This window comes from Pleurodeles waltl, chromosome 6 (genome assembly GCF_031143425.1).
Source record: "Pleurodeles waltl isolate 20211129_DDA chromosome 6, aPleWal1.hap1.20221129, whole genome shotgun sequence".
NCBI lineage: Eukaryota > Metazoa > Chordata > Amphibia > Caudata > Salamandridae > Pleurodeles > Pleurodeles waltl.
In genome coordinates, this window is record NC_090445.1 from 484,337,220 (window position 1) to 484,357,800 (window position 20,581).

Consider the following 20,581-nt stretch of genomic DNA (forward strand, 5'->3'; position numbering starts at 1 on the left):
AAACGGATGAGATCTGAGTGACCACAATTCCCCTAACGAGTCATTTATATCATGTGCCCGGTGCCCTAATCCTCCCTACGCTTGGGTGGAGATGAGGCACTGCTAATTACCCGGAACAAACCCGGATTAGGCCAACAGCCATTGCATGGTGTGGGTTTAGGCTTAGTCTTCCAGAGTACAGGTGATTCTGCCGTCCAAATCCAGTAGTCTCATTAGGATAATGAGAACCTGTGCAATACCGCGCCACCAACGTTTGGTCAGGCTCTACCTTTCATGTCCTCCTGAGTATCTCTGTCTCACTACATGCAAAGACACCTCAGTACTATATACGGAGACGTCCGTGGAATTGAGGAGTTTCAGCTAAGTAGGGACTACCTAACTAATGCTGTAGGTTGTTCAAGTTTGAACTTTAAAAGGATAATCCACATTTTGTGCACTTATCGCTGAACTAAATTTACCATTTTCCATGACGAACCCGCATTGGGTAGCAATTGCAGTCAATATACGACCACCCCTTACTGCACATTTATTAGCACATGGCCTAACGGCTTGGGGGGCCCTGTTAAATTTGTTGTTGAGGTTCATCCAGCCTATAGAACAGAAATGTTCTATTTTTTAGGTCACATTTCCAGCACCTGCAAACATACATGCACAATATAGAGCATATGTATATCTAGAAATACCTTTATCTTATCAAGAACATAATAATTGTCTTGATGGCACCCTACCACATACAATACTACATGTTAGGTTAGGTCCTCTTAGTAATAATGGTCCTACCTGGCCTTTATGGGCCATATATACCCCGCACCCTGATGCAGCAACCTTGACGGTAGCTGAAGTCCACCGCTTATATGCTGAGCTGACGGAATTATATAGATGACTAGTACAGTTTGTAATGCAAACATTAAATATAAACCCAGAATGTGCTGCCCCAGTGCAGCCACATGCAGTAACGCCAGGTATTAATCCTGCGACTGTAGATTCGATCATGGGTAACGTACCCTCCAAATGAGAAGAGATTCTTTTTTAGTTAGCTGAAAAAAAAATGCACTGTAAGCAGGATTTCCCCATACGGGACCTCAGGATAAGCATAGAATATTAAAATGTGCTTGCCATTTTCGATGGTTCCAACTGTAGTTAACTGCAATATTTGGGGCAGACTTGCCACACTATACACTACCGCACATCGTACACCGACACTTGCCAATCTTCCGGAAGTGTTAAAACAAATTCAAGATGAATACGGGCCTGCCCTGGCCCTAGACTTGGGGATGCAACTCATGGTCAATTTTGCCACTGTATCTTCAATTATATTTAGTCACCTTAAAGGGAAAGCAGTTGCACTAGTAGTGCGTATGCAGCTCTGGGACATTCCTCCACAGGATCAAGAGCGTGAGCTGCCAAAGATTATCGCGGAGACCTATTCTAGTATGGTTCAAGATAGTCTGGGGGCCAGACCCACGAAGCCACCGTTTCAGGGTACATCAGGGTACATCTAATAAAGAATCTATCAAGTAGGCACCTGAGGGTTCTAAAAAACGCTGGGATAAAAACCAACAAGCATCTAAAAAAGAAAGAAGAGAATCTCTGCATTTGGAGACTTGTCAGAATAGGTATAATCTCAGAAATAGAGATAATATAAAAATGCCTGACAGATATCAATATACTGATACACGCCAATCTCGTTCCTTTCAGGACTCACCAGAAAAACGCAATGAGAGAGGTAGATGGTCAGAGTGGATATCTGAGTATGAGAAACTAGAACAGGAATCACAACGTACAACAAAAGTTTCTGTTACAAAAGAAGAGAAACTTCCCCAACAAAATCCTCAATTTAAAAAGAAAAAGTGGCAACAGTTGTGATTGGTCATGCCACCCAGGAAGAGGGCTCTATTGAAGAACAAGACGTGGGCACTAGCTCTGCTAGACAGTGCACCAGAGTTCACAATAGTTCACCAGAATCTTCAAGAGCATCTGGAGGTGAAAGCAACGGATGACTTCTTCAAGTTGAAACTGTGGACATGGTGTCTACATGCCTGACAGGGTCTACAAAGTAATGAAACATTGAGAAACTGAATGCACAATAGAAGCAATCTTTTGGGACTGTATCATTAACATTTATGTTATTCTACTGGCCGAAAAGGATTGGCTACCTGATTTTGTCCGTACTTGCCCATATGGGGAAGAGGTTATCAAACCTTCTTTCTCGCCTCTTGTTCCCGATGAGCTCGTAGAATCCTACGCCATTGATTGGGCATTGGCGCAGGCACCTGCGTTATACTGCAACTGCGTAGAGTGAGATAAAGATTCTCCCATCATGTAATCTCAATTAAAAATCAACCCCAACCTCAACCCCAGTACCCAATCAAACACAATGCTAAAGCACCTGTGAGGGAAATCCTCACACAGCTAGAGTACCAGGGCGTAATCGAACCCTGTGTCTCTCCAATGAATATTCCTTTATTCCCTGTAACTAAACTGGACCATTCATACAGAATAGTCTTAGACTACAGACATTTAAACAGTCATACATTCACATATGCTATACAAAACTCTCATAGCACAGCACTTATGAACAACATAGTACGCAAAAGTACAAAACAACATTGGATATTTCCAATTGCTTCTTCTGCCAAAACATAGCACCTGAGAGTAGAGACCTAACATGTTTCAGCACACTAGGCTCCCAGAAAAAAATTCTGTTGTTTACCACAGGGATACAAGAACAGTCCAGGACTGTTTGCTGTTTGTGTAACTTCAATATTGCACAACATTGACCCTGAAGCATTGTTCTATGTAGATGATATCTACCTTATGGATGATGAATTACTGCAACATATAAGACGGGTAGCTCGCATTGTTGTAGGATTTGCCAAATTTGACTATAAATTCAACTTAAAAAAACAAAAATAGCCTTCCTTTGCATCCTGTTTCTGGGATACAAATTATCAAGTGAAGAATAGAGCATAGCACCACAATTCTTTGAAATATGTGCACAGTTACAACCTCCAATTACCATTAAAAAAAACAATCTCTTTTGGGTTTCCTAAATTTTGGCAGAACTTATATTCCAGAACACACTAGCATACTCAGAGCTTTGTAGCACAACACCTACACACAAGAAACAATGAAAAAAATCTGGTTATCAGAGAAATTGCTGGTGCCATTGGTTTCACCTATGTAACATTTAATGAAGGAAAGACAGTCCCGAAAGCATACAAATCACATTTGTATTCAACAGCAGAACAACATTTTGCTTCCACTGAGAAAATTCTCACTGCTGTTCAAATGGCTGTCATTAAAGAAAGAACACTAGCCCAGGGGAAATGCATTATTGTCGTATCTCCAGTCCCCGCCCTTGAGGCTGTTAACAAAGCCAGCATTCCAAATGCTAAAGCATTGCATCCATGTTGGATCCAATGGGCAACGTCTCTGACAGCCACTGATGTTGACTATATTTTTGACCCAAAGTTACAAACTCAAGGATTTTTGCAATATGAACTAGAATATCCAGTTCCGGCAAATACATTGCTTATTGATCAATATCAAAGAGTCATGCACACCGATGGCTCAGCACAACCTGCAATAGGCACAAGGCACAAATACTCTGCTGCTTGCGCAGTCGTAAGCGGCTATATGGAGGGTAGCAAATTCTACCCACAACATACTTTCACGCAAACCCTATGGGATTGCACTGCACAACTAGCAGAGCTAAAGGCTCTGGTGATGGCACTGGAACATACGGATCCTGCAAAGCTAACACTGAATGTCTGTGATTCGTACTATTGTGTCCAGTCCTTCAATGAATATCTGCTTTATTGGTGCCAGAATGGGTTCAGAGTTTCCAAAGGTAACACCATCAAACACAGACTTCTGTGGGGAAAAATAGCGGATCTGAAGGAAACGCTACCAAATGTCCATGTTGTACATACACTTGGACACCAGCGTGTTAGAATACACATTGCTGGAAATCAGCAGGAGCTACGGCTTCTCTTGCTGCAGTAACTCATTCTAGAACGAAAGTGGACATTGAAATACTGGCTTCCGTGCAAGCCACGGGTAGTAGCACACCCTTACCTAAAGGATATCCCATTAAATATTCCTACCGGATGGGAGGCTTCATAGACGCAGAAATAAAAATACCAGGCGTGGAAATTTGAGTAATTCCCTATACTAACGTAAGAACAGAGTAGATCAAAGCAGCGCATCAGGGGATTGCCTCTGCCCATGCTGATGTAGCGGCTACAATATTATTGTTGCAGGTTCGTTATTGCTGGCCGGGCCTACACAATCAGACCAAGCAGTATTTTCTTTGTTGTGATATCTGCCAACAAATTAAGGGGTCCACTGTCAAATGCCCTCCACATACACCCCTCCTCATTTAAAAAAAATCATTACAATGTGTGTACTTGGACCACTGTGGTCCCCTGGCACCTGACAGTGCATAAAAATACATCTTAGTCACTGTTGACTGCTGCTTCAGATTTCTATGGGTGTGGCCACAACGCTCGGCTGACGCTCGGACTGTTATTAAAGATTTCCAAGTCTTTATCGACACATATGCAGTTGGAGCTTTCTACTCGGACCAGGGCCCTGCTTTCGCCTCAAGGGCATTCAGGAACACCATGACTTCGTTAGGGATCCAACTCCATTACTCGTCTCCATTTCCTCCCGAGGGAAATAGTGTTGTATAGCGACGAAACCGAGAGTTAAAGCAATCCTTAACAGCCAGAGTATTAGGTACGGGTCATAGTTTGCTTAACCACCTGTATGGAGTCCGGAGTGCACTTAATAATCTGCCTAGAAGGTCCCTGAGGGGTTGTACTTTATACGAGTGCCTCTTTGGAACTCAAATGTATGTTCCAGATCTTGATGGTCCTGTCATGGAGGCAGCAGAAACACCTTTTGACATACATGAACGTGTCACTGTCTTAAAGGAATTACAACAGTTTGGTGATTACAATGCTTCTGCCAGTGCTGCCTCCTTGGGAATTAAGGATGTACCAATAATACCTACCGGCTGGATTCCAAAGGCTGGGGATCTAGTACTTGAAAACGTTGCTGTAAAAAATAAGTTTGGTCCTTCTTATCGCGCACCGGTTCCAGTCATGGGAATACACGGTACCAGAACTGTTATTCTACCACCACTGCCTGGTTCTAAAGAAAATCACTTTGTCTCCATCGACAATGTCAAGTTACACCATGTTGCCAATCCTGCACAGCAGACCAATATGAACAATCAGTAGTCCCTCTCACTACTGATCAAGAAAACCCTCTATAGGTTTTAAGCAGCAACGCTGACACCTCTCCGAGCTTGGGAGGATGTAAAATGATCTTGCATTAGTTCAACTAACATCTATTACAAAAAGCAACACAGAAATTGCTCATCGATTTGACTCGACACAAATGGATGGCGTCATTTATTATGAACCACAGCGGGAGACCACTGTTAGTTCTCCTCTTCAAAACACCGTTCCAGTATTTGCACAAGCTGCTTCTTGATACTTTGCTGATATCATCAATATTTTCTCTAACTCATCTGCCTTTCCAGTCTCTGAACTTTCAAAAAAAGAAAGCTGATAACTTGGCTTAAAAAAATTACTTTATTTTCCCATGGAATTATCTATGGCTTTCCTCAACAATATTAGCTTTCCTCCTTTGGATTGGTTTGGTTATTATCTTCTTTCTTCTAATACATGGTCATTATATTTCTGGAAGACCAACAGCTGAACTGGTGGATGAGGCCTAAAACCCCATTTTTCTTCTCACAAGGTCTGTGGAGACTTGTCTTTCATGAACATTTCCACCATACCAATTCCTGATGGGATTGTTTGGATCACATTTGATATATACGGCCCGACGGAGGTCATTCAAATACCATATATGTTTAAACTTTCTATGAACGATGTAATAATACCCGGAGTTGTTTCTGATGACTGGGATGTGAAAACAGTTGGGGCCAGATGTACGACCCCGAGTTTTGCGACTCGTTTGTGAGTCGCAAATTGCGAGCCGCAAAACCTTATGTACAACAGTGTACTTTACACTGTTTGCGATTCGCAATGGGGTCGCAAATGACCTACCTCATGAATATTCATGTGGTAGGTCGCAATTTGCGACCTTGTTGGGAAAGGCTGCCCTCACAGGGATGGTGGCCTGCTGGTGACAGCAGACCAACATGTCTGTGACTGCTTTTAAATAAAGCAGTTTTATTTTTATTTTTTAAATGCAGCCCGTTTTCTTTAAAGGAAAATGAGATGCATTTCAAAAACAAAAATTAAGTTTTCTTTTCAATTTTTCAGAGCAGACAGTGGTCCGTCCAACCACTGCCTGCTCTGAAAAAATATTTTTGCTGCCATTCACAAAGACGAAGGGGTCCCATAGGGACCCCTTCCTGTTTGCAAATGGGTTAGCACCAGCTTGAAGCTGGTGCTAACTGCGATTGTTTTGTGACCACATTCACAGTCACAAAACAATGCTACATCGCGCTGCAACTCGCAATTAGGAAGGGATCGCCCCTTCCTGATTGCAACTCGCAAACCCATTCTGGGATTCGGTAAATAGAATACCGATTCTCAAAATAGGCTCTTTACATACCAAAATGTTTTTTTCCTGTCGTAAACGGTCCGATTCTGTGAATCGGGCCGTTGGTGACAGGAAAAATGGTAGGTACATGTGCCCCTTAATTATATTGTGACTGAGTTGCAGTATTTTACTGTATTTGAAAGTGACGATGTTTATCAATCCAAAGAAAATTATGGTAACATGTTTAGCGATAATTATGATGGACACCATTTGATTCATAGAGCAAGTACCCCAAAGACTATTTTTAATTTTACACAATGGGAACATTGTCCAACTCCACCAGAAGGGAGTTCTAAAACATGTTCTGAGAAATGTGCATATTTTTCTCTGCACAGTGTTAAAAATGCTGAGTCATATTATTTCAAATCGCCATTTATGGAACATGTAAAAATTTTATTATCAGATACAAAATGCCTTTATTCAGATTCCTTCCTTTCCCAGTTGGCTATAGAAGGCTGTGGTTATTTGTTGAAGTCAATTGACTTAAAAAGTGGTAGGGACCGAAAAAATGTGGCTTATATGGAGAAAGGAAGCGTTGTTTCGAGCATGCCTGATACCTGTTCAAATTATATTTTTAAATTGAACTGTACAATAGACAAGTTGTTTAGGCCTAGCAAAGACTAAGAATTTGAAAGCACCCCGTATTCCTGCTCCTGCAAAACTTTACAAATGGCAAAAATATTTAAATGCAACTTAAGATCAGCTCGATGAATGGGTCCAAAATGGCACGTTTAATGCTTCACGTTCACGTCCTGGTGGGTGGTTATTGTGGCCAATAGATACCAATGGATGTCATAAACGTTTTGTAAACTCCAAGGGGACTTTTAGAACAAGCAGACCAGAACCTCACTATGTGTCATCTGAACACACAAGTATAGTAACAACATACAGTGTAGGGAAACTATGCCAGCAATGGTTGAAGAGTTCCTCACCAGATGCTGTTAGAGAACACCTCAGTCTCCTGTCTAATAATACTGACTTACAGGATTTCCTGTTAGGCCCCAGAAAACAACGCAGAAAGCACTTCTTGTATGCAGCCTAAAATGAAAAATGGAAGCTTTCTCAGCAAGAAGCTGCCGCCGGTTAAGACAAATAGATCAGGAAAACTTACAGAAGGCATTAGCTGTTGTAGATAATGGGATTAACACCCTGTCCGACTGCATATACAACATTGTTTCTTCTGCAATGGACATAGTACAAAGTTACATGTCCTCTTTACATCACGGACAGAGTCAGCTAAGATCCATTATGCAGTTAGGTTGGACACTGAAGGCAGGTCGCGTACCCTGGCAACACATTAGCGCAAGGGACATATTTTCCACATTTAATTTAATGCAACAACAACTAATGGCTAAAACAGAAGCGGTTTATGTCATGTTAAATATTGAGAAATTAGAAAAGTTGCCTTTTTACTGTGGCTGAAATACCATCTTCTGAGTGGCTAATACACAGGGTCATTAATCTTCCTATTTCAACACTTCAATTCACATCCTGCTTATAACACATTCCAGTGGGCAGATATGAAAGGCTCGGATATAGTTACATCCACGAGGTGTGGGAGCTACCTTTCGCATATAAATGTCTCAGTGGCATGAAAGAGGTCTTTCTTAGCGTTAGCGAATGCAAGACTTCTGTCAGCCATTCAGTGGTTTGTAAGCAGCTGTGCTTGCACGGGGCGTGCAATGCTTCAGCTGCAAACTTGGCTTGATATCTGAAGGGAGTCCCAGTACCCTTGATTAGGCCTACATTCCAGGTGCTCTTGAATGGCAGCTATATGCTCCTTAATAGCCAGAGCTCTTGTGGGATGCGAGCCAGAATAGTTTACATTGTTTCGGTCTCCAAAATTGTCACATGCTGCAGGAATGTACTTTTTCCTCCTACATGACAGAGGGAAGTAGCTGAGATTTGGCCCCATATCGCTACTTCAAATGTGAATTTTGAGAAGTTGAACAGACTCAAGGCTTTATTGTTTCAAAAACATGTGGCACTTACAACTGCACACAAGACCTATGTGCTTCAGGTTGCGAGGTCATCCATGGAGTTAAAGTCCCTTTTAAGTACTAACTTTCCGAAAGACTTTGGTGAGCTCATGGGATGGATTTTTAATACGTCCATTACTACTGGAATCGCAAATTTCTTTAACGCTGTTGGTTCTGTTTTCATTCACACCTTCTCCTCTATATTCGGCTTAATACGTTCAGCCATCTACTCAATATTCTCCAGTATTTTCATGGGATTTCCTACAACTATGGCTATAATAGGTGGCATCTTGCTATTGCTACTTTTTATGTGCAGTGACTGTCTTTTTACAACAAGGAGGTCTGAAAGCGCTTCCAGCAGTGGAGCTGTGTTGTGAAGGCTTGATGCAGTACTTTGGAGCACCACTCCTGGAGCAGGTGGAGTGCGACTGGTCTCTTCCATTCTGACCTGTTGTGCATTGTGTGTAGCCCATGTTTTGGTGCCACTGGTGCGCTTTTGAATGTGCACTGAAAGTTTGCCTTTGCACGCAGCACTTGCTTTCATTGGACGCTGATCTGTTGATGTTCTTGCTGAGGGCTCTTTACCATACATGTACGTTGAGGGTGCGTTTGCTATGGGAAGCTGTTTTGAGTTGCCGTTTGTGGGTCATGCAGCTCTAAACTTACTGTTGGGCACACCACGGAATGCTGCTGCCTTGGCTGGAGCTCCAGTTTTGGAACACAAATGCTCCTTTGTTTTCCTTGGGGATGAATTTCCTATTTTACCACCTGATGAAGTGGAAAATGTCCTACCTTCAGGTATCCCGGATTCAATTGGTAACTTTAAAAATGATTCTGACTTTTGAAATTCAGCCTTTTGACGCGGCATTTTACATTTTAAATTGTCCTTTTATACATGCTCATATGCCTTTTGACTTGTCATTATTGACATTCTCTTGTATATATATGCCTTAGGACTCTTTTTAGTACCCTTTACATATAATTAGGCTATAAACCACATTTGAGTCGGCAAGGGGAGGGTGTTGTGTAGCCATTTTAGCTATAGCTTTATACACGTTATTTTAGCAAACTGGGCCTGCCATTGTGCACTTTAACCTAGATAGGTTTTATTCTAGTTTTGTTATGGTATTTTAAAAATAGACATTTCTTTCACTCTGTGCTTTCTCAAGGCTGAATTAAGATAGGTTGCCGACAAAAGTGGTACGCTTTGTCTCTAATGTTCACAGAAACATACACACTCTTACATAGGGATCCTTTCTTGGAACATCAGCTGTTTTATTATAAAAACACTACTTGGACCCATGTACGTTAGAGGGAGATTCCAGCCAGATGACCACGACTGTATGCTGATTGCTAATTGTTGATTACTTTGCTGCAGCTGCTTCTGTAGACAACAGGCCTCTTGCTCAGGTATGAGGGATGATGTATTCCCAGGGAAACCTAAAGGGCATAATTAGAGCTTAACATGCTGTGCTCTAACATAGCTTAGATAGAAACTATGCTTGCAAACCCAAGTGACAACATGGTAGTGTTATTTTTGTGTTTTACTCTCTTTGACACATTTTTAATCCTATTGTGCTTCATTGTCCTAATTATTGCAGTACATGCTTCATTATCTAAGATGCAGTCACTTTGATAAAACCTTATTGAACTTTACTCTGCCTCTGATTGTCCTTAGGTATGTGAGACTAATGTAACTGAGAGAAACGGATGAGATCTGAGTGACCACGATTCCCCTGAGGCGTCATTTGCATCATGCACCTGCTTGCCCTAATCATCCCTACTATTGGGTGGAAATGAGCCAATGCTAGTTAGCTGGAACAAACCCAGATTAGGCCGACAGGCATCACATGGTGTGGGTTTAGACTCAGTCTCCCGCAATACAGATGACTCTGCCGCCCGAATCCAGTAGTCTCATTAGGATAATGAGAACCTACGTGACACTGTTTTCTGATGATAATTTAAAGCCTGAACTCCCTTTCTGCTTTCCTGTCCTCCAGCTCCTCTGAGGACAAGTTCCTAATGCTGTCTGCCCTCACACTGGGCTCCTTTAGTGGGCAAAGGGGCTCCCTCCTCAGAGATCTCTTTCTCAGGGCACAGCCCACACAGCAGTAGCAATGTGTTGATTCAGCTCAAGGTTACGCCATGCAGTAGAGGAGAAATGCTTTGAATTTCCAGACTTCCCTGCCCTGTCTCCAGTCTGGTTGTAGTGACAATGTGGAGGTGATAGGTCATTTATGTGAAGTCAGAGTCCTCTCTATTCAGCTGCGAGTGTGACTGTGCTCTACTTCACTCCCATCCTGCCAGCAGATGGTTCATTCAGGCGCACCTGATCCCTATATTGTTTGGGAGGAATTCACAACATCTGTCAGTTACTCCCAATCATGTGACCAAAAAGTAGTTTGCAGGCACAGAAGTGCTAAGGGCGGAAACATGGCAAGTTTCAAAAATGGGTATTTTGAAAATTGTAATCCAAAAAGTTGACTTTACCATTAAATTGGGCTTTTCATTAAAATTCAAACAACAGCTACCTGCTTCCATTAGAAATTACAGCTTACTAAATTTAATAAGGAATCTCCAATGTTATCCTATAGGAGGGGTAATCCTCACAGTCATGAAAAACTAATTTGGGAGTTTTTCACTACCAGGACATGTAAAACTAAAAGGTCATGTTCAACCTTTCAATTACAAAGCACCCTGCCTTGTGGATTACCTAGGGCCTCCGTCAGGGCTGACTTATAGGTAATAAAAGAGGAGTTTAAGACTTGGCAAGGGGGGTTTATTGCCAAGTCAACATGAGGATTCAAAACTGCATTGGCAGGCCTGGAACATGTGGGTGGTACAATGAGTGCTGCAGGACCACTGGTAGCAATTAATTTCCAGGCCCTGGATATATGGTACACATCTCTACAAGTGACTTTCAAGTAAATTAAATATGACAATTAGGTATATGCCAAATTAACTATGTGTTTGGGGAATGAGCACAAGCACTTTAGCACTGTTCCTAAAGCAAACAAAAAATGTTAGGCAAAATGGAGGAGGAGAGGTAAAAAGTTTGTAAGGTTCACATGTCTAACAATTAGACATTTGGAAAACATATTTTAATTATTGTTCTGATACGTTTGCAGGTAGAGCTCAAAACATTATGATTTCGGACAGTTCTAGATATGTTGTTTTAAAATGCAGCTTTGCCAATAGAGTGAAAAGAGCTTTTGAACAATTTTCATCTGTTAGATCATAGTATTCCTACTGTTGGGTATATCACATTTTAATTTTAGCCACCCTTCCCTGTAGGATTGCAAGGAACACTTTAGAGGTGACTTAAATAATTTGTAAAACTATGCTTTTCTTCATATCCCAGGCATTTTCCACCATCATATGGCACAGTAGTGATTTTAAACGGAATTCAGCCAGAGCACAAATGTGCTCATTGAAACAGTATATTTTTCTCATAAATGTGTATGGTGTAAATGGACAAACAGCTCACATAAGACATTTGACTTCCATGCACATTGCAATGGGCTTACCAGAAAATGTAATATGCCAGTTGTTTAAAAACAGTTTACAATAGAATTTGAGAAAAAAAAAAACCACATGCAGTGCAGTACTAAAAATGAGGACAGATATGGGTCATAAAAAGGCAAAGATCCAAGGTGATTATGCATTAAATGCAGATTTTCTACAATGATCAATTACTGATAGCTATCGAGGCCTCCTTGCAGGTTTTCTCAAATTGCTTGTATAGTGTGACTTATCATATTAAAATTAAGAAGCAGAAGAATCTTGAAACTTGTTCAATTAAAATTGATTAATGCAGCTCAGAAAAATAATATAGATGTATTGCTACCTGTTGGGGAGAGATTTAAATAGAGTGAGGTGGAGCCTAATTGTTAAGATAGGTTGATAGGCAAAGTGGCATTACACTAGGTATATTTGGGGAAAACTGAATTGAGAATTAGCTGACAGAGCAAAACATGATCTGAAACATGTAAAATGGATGAAGATGGGCATAATGGTATTCTATCTCCCTGTACTTAATTTTAATTGATAGTAATGCATCTACTCTAATCTGTTTGCTCAGACAGAGGTTACTTTCATTTAATATGATTATATTTGTGAAAAATTGGGTTGTTGGTTAACCTGGGTGGGATCCACGGTCGAGTAACAGCCTCAATCCCTTCTAGGGTAAACCACAAAGTCACTAAATAAACCTGTGCTTAACCCTGGGTAGCTTGGAATATAAATCAGTCAGGCTTAATTTAGAGGCAATGTTCAGAGTATTTATGCAGTACACAAACAGTAATAAAGTGAAAACACAACACAAGAAAAAGTCCACACCAAATTAGAAAACTTGAGTACATTTCAATAAATTATTTGACACCAAAATGGCAAAAATCCAATCAGCATAACCAGAGTTGTAATTTTTTTTATTTTTTTAGATTAAATGTTGAATGATTAAATTGGCAAGTCATGCAAGATTATGTCAAAGTCAAAAAATATTGCCAACCGCAATGGAGTGCAGTTTTGATACAAGAAGTGGGCTTGGCCTGGTCAGCTCTTACCTTTGGATATAGAAGAAATTTTGAGAAAAATGTTTTGAGAAGGTGAAGTTCAGCACAACATCGCTGCAGGAAGTGTCTGAGGAGGGGCGTCATTGTCAGGGATCCTTAGGTCAAAGCTGCACTGAAGATTCCTAGGGCCAGATGTAGGTAGGTAAACAATTGTGACTCAGAAATAGCAACTCCATGCGACTCGCTATTTCTGACTTGCGAAACCAAATGCCAGAAAGACTCACCATTCCAAATTGCGAGTCACAGAGGTGTTGCACCGCAATTTGCGACCTCCGTTTTTAGCGAGGTCGCAATTTGCGACCCCGCTAAAAGCAGGGTCGCAAATTGCGCGAAGGGTGTGGTCCGGTGTCACAAATTGCGACTAACTCGCATATTGCCTGCAGGTGGAACAAAACAGTTTGAATACTCACTTCCTGGCTCTCACTGATGACATCAGAACCAGGAAGTCACCAAATAGAACTGGGAGGAGGGAGGAGCACACCCAGCATAAACTGCAGAGCCACACCCAGGTGAGAGGAGCTGCAGCAACAATGGGGAAGGAGACACTCAGTGCTGGCAGGAAGAGAAAAATCAAGTTCTCTGACAAGGAGTTGGAGGTACTTACTGAGCAGTGCTGCCTGCACCATGACCAACTCTTTGGCAAGGCAGCAATGAGTGTCCCTGACTCCCAAAAAAAAAGAAATATGGCAAGACATCCAGGACAAAATAAATACCATTGGGGTAAGCCACTGCACCCTGGATGAAATTAGGAAAAGGTGGTATGACCTTCGCTCCAGGACCAAGGAGAGGGTTGCGGAGCGCATGAGGGAGATGAAGGGCACTGGAGGAGGCCCATCCACCGTTCCACCACCTACAGCACTGGAAACCATGGTGGAGACAACACTGGAGCTGGAGGCTGTACTGGGCACAGAAGATGTCGACAGTTCGGCGCCTGGAACATCAAAAAGTAAGTAGCAAAATATATGCTTTGACACCCACAAATGCACTATACACACAATCCCAGTACACAGCAGCAGGCACCTCCAGACTAGCCCCACTCCAGTCTAGCAACCTCTAGAATAGTGGATTACTGGCAATGTAGTAAAGTAGTCCAAATATAGGCAAATGTTTATTATGAGGCAAAAAACAGCTGTGCAAGACTGACAGTGTATCCCCTTTGTCCCACAGGTCTCCCACAAAGCCCCCCCCCTCAGCTCAAACGTGCAGGGAGAGGAACATGGGCCAGACCCACAGGAGGAGGCTGCCACTGACACAGCAGGGCACTGCAGGACAACACCACCCATGGAAATGCCACCGGAGTCCATGGACAATCCTGCGCTGGATATGGAGGCAGCTGTGGTAGCACCAGGGGCAATGCCTACGGAGAGGCACACACAGCCATCAGCAGGCGCAGTGCACAGACGCCGCTGCAGAGTGCATTCTGTTCACAGTGAGGATGTCGCAGATGTTGAGTTTGCGTGACTTGAGGCATACTTAGTACAGGGTCAGTGCCTGCAAAATAGACAGTTGAGGTCCATTAACCGGAACATAACAAGATTGCAGACCACTCTGAGCCATGGACTAGCTAATGTGGACAATCAGTTCCAAACAATGAACACACATCTGGGGAACCTAACACAATCCATTGACTTATTGGTCAGGGAACTGGTGGCTGTCAGGGCACAGGCACGGCGCAGGGAGTGCAACACTGCAGCTCGTTTCGACAGACTTGCAGCATCCATTGAGCGCCTGGCAACAAACACAACCTGCCTGTCAAGGCGCACTGTCAACCTGCAGATTAAACTGGGTCATTTTGCTGGTGATATGGCACGGGGACTTGGCCGGATCAGCCATGCGGTTGATATAATGGAGACCAGACAGGCTGCAAGGGGGATAGGGGATACCCGGCAGGACAGCGAGGAGGGCTAAACAATCAGCAGTGTGTCTGCCACAGATGCGTGTGCGCTGCGGAGTAGCAGTGCATGGCAGGGCTCAGGGGACCCACCTGGAGTGAGCCATAGTGGCCGCAGTCGGAGGAGGCTGTAAGCCACTGACATGTACTAGTACTGAGGCACATGAAAATAATGTGTCTGATTTGACTGTTTCCAATACCAGACTGTTGCATACTGCACATTTCTAACAACATTAAAGTTTACCAATAAAAGGGTTTTGTTTGTTTGACTACACAACTGGGCAATGTGTGTCTGACATTAGTGGTCACGGTTGCCATGTACCTGCTAAAGTATTGGGTTGCAATGTGGTTCTGTCTCTGCCTGCCCTCATTTGCAACGCTTCTATCCCCAGGTTGTCGGTGTGGTAGCTCTTGCTCCTCATCCTACGTGTCTTCAGGGGTAAGATGTAGCCCACATCTGGTGGCAATGTTGTGTAGGATGGCACAGGCGGCAACTATCTTGCATGCTGTTTCTGGCACATACTAGAGTGCTCCTCCACTTTTGTGGAGGCATTGGAATCTTGCCTTTAACAAGCCAAAGGTCCTCTCGACTACAGTTCTGGTCCGCCGATGTGCAATGTTGTATCCCCTCTCTTTCTGATTGGCAGATGTTAGGTATGGGGTGAATATCCATGGTCTCAGGGCATATGCACTGTCACCTGTTTGACAAAAGAGGCACATTTAGCAGGGCATCACAGGGTTACACAGTGACCTGTATGTAAGGCTTCAGAGTGTAGTCACCAACACCTAATAGATATCCTTCTCCAAACTCCCCAAGTTCTAGGCGTTGGTGTATTCCACTGGGCCTGAATATGTATGAGTCATGTGTACTCCCTGGATATTTAGCTACAATGTCAGTAATGACATTATGGGCGTCACATACCACCTGGATGTTTAGTGAGTGGGTACATTTCCTATTGCGGAACACATATTCCAGATTTGCAGGTGGGCAAATTTGTATATGTGTCCCGTCCACACACCCTGTTACATGTGGGAAGTTGCCAATTCTGTAGAAGTCCAACTTGGTGCTGTTCATTTCTGCCTCATTCCTGGGAAGGTATATATATCTGGACATGTGTGCGAGTATGGCATATAGGAAACGTCTGAAGAATCGTGAGAGGGCACTTTGGGATACCCCACCTGCCACTGCAATCACCCCCTAATAGCTACCCGAGGCCAAGAGGTGCAGTGAGCATAGCACTTGCACATGTGTGGGGATGCCGCTGCCACGCATTGTCTGTTGTTCAAGCTGAGGTTTCAGCAGTTCAATAATCTCTAAGATAACAGCACTGCTCAGTCTATATTTGTCATAAATCTCCTCCTTAGTTTGTTGAAATAGTGTCTGCCTGGTTCAGTATATCCTCTCCAGTCTCTGCCTCCTCCTCCTCTGCTGGGCAGCCTGGACTCTCCTCCTCCATGCAATCACGTACAGTTCAGCCATTTTGATTAGCCCAGATGCCTTCTGGGTCTCCTTTTATACTTTGGCTCTGGTTACCACCTGCTCTGAATCAGTGGTAATCTGGGTGTGCAAAACGGGCTTTTTTTGACAAGTTGCAATTTGCGACTGGCTTTTGCATATGGTTTGCGACTCGCAATTTGCAACTTCCTGATTGCAGGTTGCAAAATCAAGTCGCAAATTTTGCGAGGCGGTGCTGGGTCACATCTCAATTTGGTGATCAGAAATGGGATTTTTGCATTCGGGCCATTTGCGGCTCGCAAAACTTTGCTACATCTGGCCCCTAGTTTCAGACTTATGCCCTCTTTATGTACCTGGCAGGAAACACCGGCGACCGCCATGCTGACGGCCAACAAAAGACCGCCAGTGGCGGCGCTATGCATACCATCGTATAATGATGCCAAAATGACACACTGCCAAATTTAGGCAATTTCCACTCACTGCCAGGGCCTCCTATGGTTAATAATTGGCGGTCTGAAAACATACACTGCCACGCCAAAAAACATCCTCCCTCCATATAATGATCCATTTTTCAGCTGGGTGGTGTGTATGACAGCGGAACACGTCGGCAGTGTGGGAGTGCCCATACACAACATGGGACCCCAGCAGACATCGCTGCGGACCCCAATGAATGTGAGGCAAGTGAGGTTCATGGGTAAGTGTGTGTGTCCCTGTGTGTCTGGGTGGTCAAATGGGGTGTCTGGTTGGCTGGTGGAGTTCCGTGCTAGTAAAAATATGTTTTTTTATTTTTGCTGTTTCAATGTGTGGGAGCATGTGGTTGGTGGTGGGGGCCAACGTTTGAGTCATGGGTGTGAAATTTGTGGTAATGGGAGGTGCCTATGGCGTTGCCTCACACTCCCCCCTATACTTACAATGGGGACTGCCATGCTTTACCTGGAGGTGATGGCCGCTGCGTTACGGATGGCAGTCCTTGTCATCATTAAACCCGCAGTGGAACATGGCTGAAAATGGGCCTGAAAAGTGAGTGGGTGGCCCACTGGCTGCTTCTCATGTGCATCATTATATGGTGGTCCGGATCACCAGCCTGTTAGCGGTAGTTACCGCCACCGCCGGCGGAGCGTTGTGTTTCCCACCAGGTTCATAATGAGGGCCTTAGTCTTGTTTTTGAAAGTTGAAAATCTTCAGTGGGATAAAGTAGGAGGGCAGAAGATAGCTTCATGAGGCCGGATACCCCTTTGGCGAAGGCCACTTAAAAAAGATTTGCTGCTGTGGAGATAAACATAGCAGGAGAAGCTGAAAAGTCAATACAACTGGCGATGCATCATGAGTGAATAGGTGAGGACTTTGGTTCCAGTCTTCTACTGATTCTTACAGCAGTTTTTTGGCCAAAACCTTTAGCACCACAACCCATAGACTAGGACTGGTGGAACACCACTTGGGGTTTCAGGACTCACTCAGGCAGGGTCCAGGTGTGGGTTCAAGATGGTGGGAGCATTTTGTATATTTGTGACTCTGAACAGGAAGTCCAGGCTTCAGGCACTTGTCTCTGAGGATTCAAGGCAGCAAAACAGTCCTTGTACTTCCAGGTACAACAAAGCAATCTTGCAGAAGGCATTGCAGGTCACAGCAGCAGGCAGTCCTCTGAGAGTCCTTCCACTGATCCAGGAGTGTGCTGAAGAGTGGACTGAAGGTCATATTATTATACCCTGTGCCCTTCTTCTAGAAAGTGGAGGAAGCTTCTGGAAAGGTTCTTTGAAGTGCATGGAATTTTCTGCCTCCTCTGTCCTGGCTTCAAGCTGGTGGCAGTGACAATGCGGAAGTGGTAGGTCATTTGTGTAAAGGCAGAGTTGTAAATGTGGCTGTGCTCAGCTCTGCACCCCGAACATCCTGCCAGCACATGGTCCATTCAGGTACACCTAATCCTTATAATGTGTGACTGGCTATGAAGAATTCACTGAATGTAACTGTCAGCTACAACCAGTCATGTGACAAAGCAAGGCTGCAGACATAAAACGGGAAAGGGCAGGAAAATGCCAAATTTCTAAAAGTGGCAAATTGTAATAAAAAATATAACTTTACCATTACCTGCTCCAATCAAATATACATTTTATGTAAACTAAATGTAGAAGGCAACCCCATTTTATCCTATGAGACAGGTAGGCCTCGCATTAATGAAAAAGAAATTGAGGAGTTTTTCAGTACCAAAACATGTAAAACTTAAAAGCACATTTCCAACCTTTTAATTACAATGCACCTTTCAAATGGGTTGCCTAAAGCCTTCCTTAGGGGTGAGCTATACACAATAAAAGGGGAGTTTAAGGCTTGACAAAGGGGTTATATTGTCAAGTGGAATTTGCAATTTAAAACTTCATTCAGGCTGCTATGGCAGGCCTGGGGCATTTTGTAAGATGCTACTTAAGTGAGTAGCATAACAAGTGACGCAGGGCCACTCGTACTATTTAATTTACAGTCACTGGGTATATGGTATACCACTCTACCAGGGACTTACAAGATAATTAAATATGCCAATCATATCTAATCCAATAAAACCATGTTTAGGCAAGTAAGCACAAACTCTTTAGCAGTGGATAGCAGTGGCAAAGTGCACAGAGTTCTTAATGCAACAAAAACAAATTTCAGAACAAACATGGAGATAGGAGCCAATCACTCATCAAACTAATCTTCAAAATTTAAAAATAATGAAAAAAGCAGGATAAAATAGTAAACGGTTACAAGGTTTTCATCTGTACTTTTTCGCACTGATGGCAGATTATTAACAAAGGTATTAAACAATGTTAATAAGCCATTATGTCTAAAAGACTTTCCTGGTCACTGGGATATTACATATTGATGTTTGTCCAAAAACTAGTGCTACCCATAGCCAACAGCTGATATGCAGCTTATAATGGGTGGAAGCACACTCACATACCACTCCTCCATCTCTGGTGTCTAGTGTGTGAATCCTTCATTGAGGATCATCCTATCAGGGATTGACGAGGGTGAAGTAATGGTCAAAAGGGAACATTGGGGGTCATTCTGACCCTGGCGGCCGGTGACCGCCAGGGTCACCGACCACGGGAGCACCGCCAATAGGCTGGCGGTGCTCCCAAGGGCATTCTGACCGCGGCGGTTCAGCCGCGGCCAGAAAGGGTAAACCGGCGGTCTCCCGCCGGTTTACCACTGCCCTACAGAATCCTCCATGGCGGCGGAGCGCGCTTCGCCGCCATGGGGATTCTGACACCCCCTACCGCCATCCTGCTCCTGGCGGGTCTCCCGCCAGGAACAGGATGGCGGTAGGGGGTGCCGCGGGGTCCCTGGGGGCCCCTGCAGTGCCCATGCCAATGGCATGGGCACTGCAGGGGCCCCCGTAAGAGGGCCCCACAAAGTATTTCAGTGTCTGCAAAGCAGACACTGAAATAGGCGACGGGTGCAACTGCGTGCACGTCCTCGTGGGAAGGAAGATTTGCCCTGGGCTGGCGGGCGGCCTTTTGCCAGCCCAGGGCAAATCTCAAAATACCCTCAGAGGTCTTGCGACCGCGGAGCGGTATTTTGACGGGGGAACATTGGCGGGCGGCCTCCGCCGCTCGCCAATGTTAGAATCACCCCCATAGTCCCCTTTCCAGTTGCACTACTGCAGCCTTGATTGGTGCTCAGGGAGCTGACATACGATCCCCAAGCACTGATCTAAGTGAAAGCTGCCAAAGACTAATGGCGCCAACCACTTTCACTTTCATACTGAGTGTAGCTCAGCAAGCTGGTTGTTACACAATATCAATAAAGGACACCCTTCTGACATTCACACCAGAAAGGTTTGCACCATTTGAATGGAAGACAAGATATGTATGGACGCAACTCTGTATGAGTGGTCTAATAATGAAAAGAGGGATGTATAATGATTCATGATTTTCTGTGGGCTAGACTGTATTCAGATCTGGGTATTGACAAGATCAGGGATCATCGTCCGATGCATGTGCTGAATCATATTTATTTATATTTTGAGTATTTTTAATTGATTGACTAACCATTTTCATTGTGCCTTCTGTAATAAATCTTAAACTTTAATGCACCTTTATAGTTAGCACTTTAAATCTTGTCT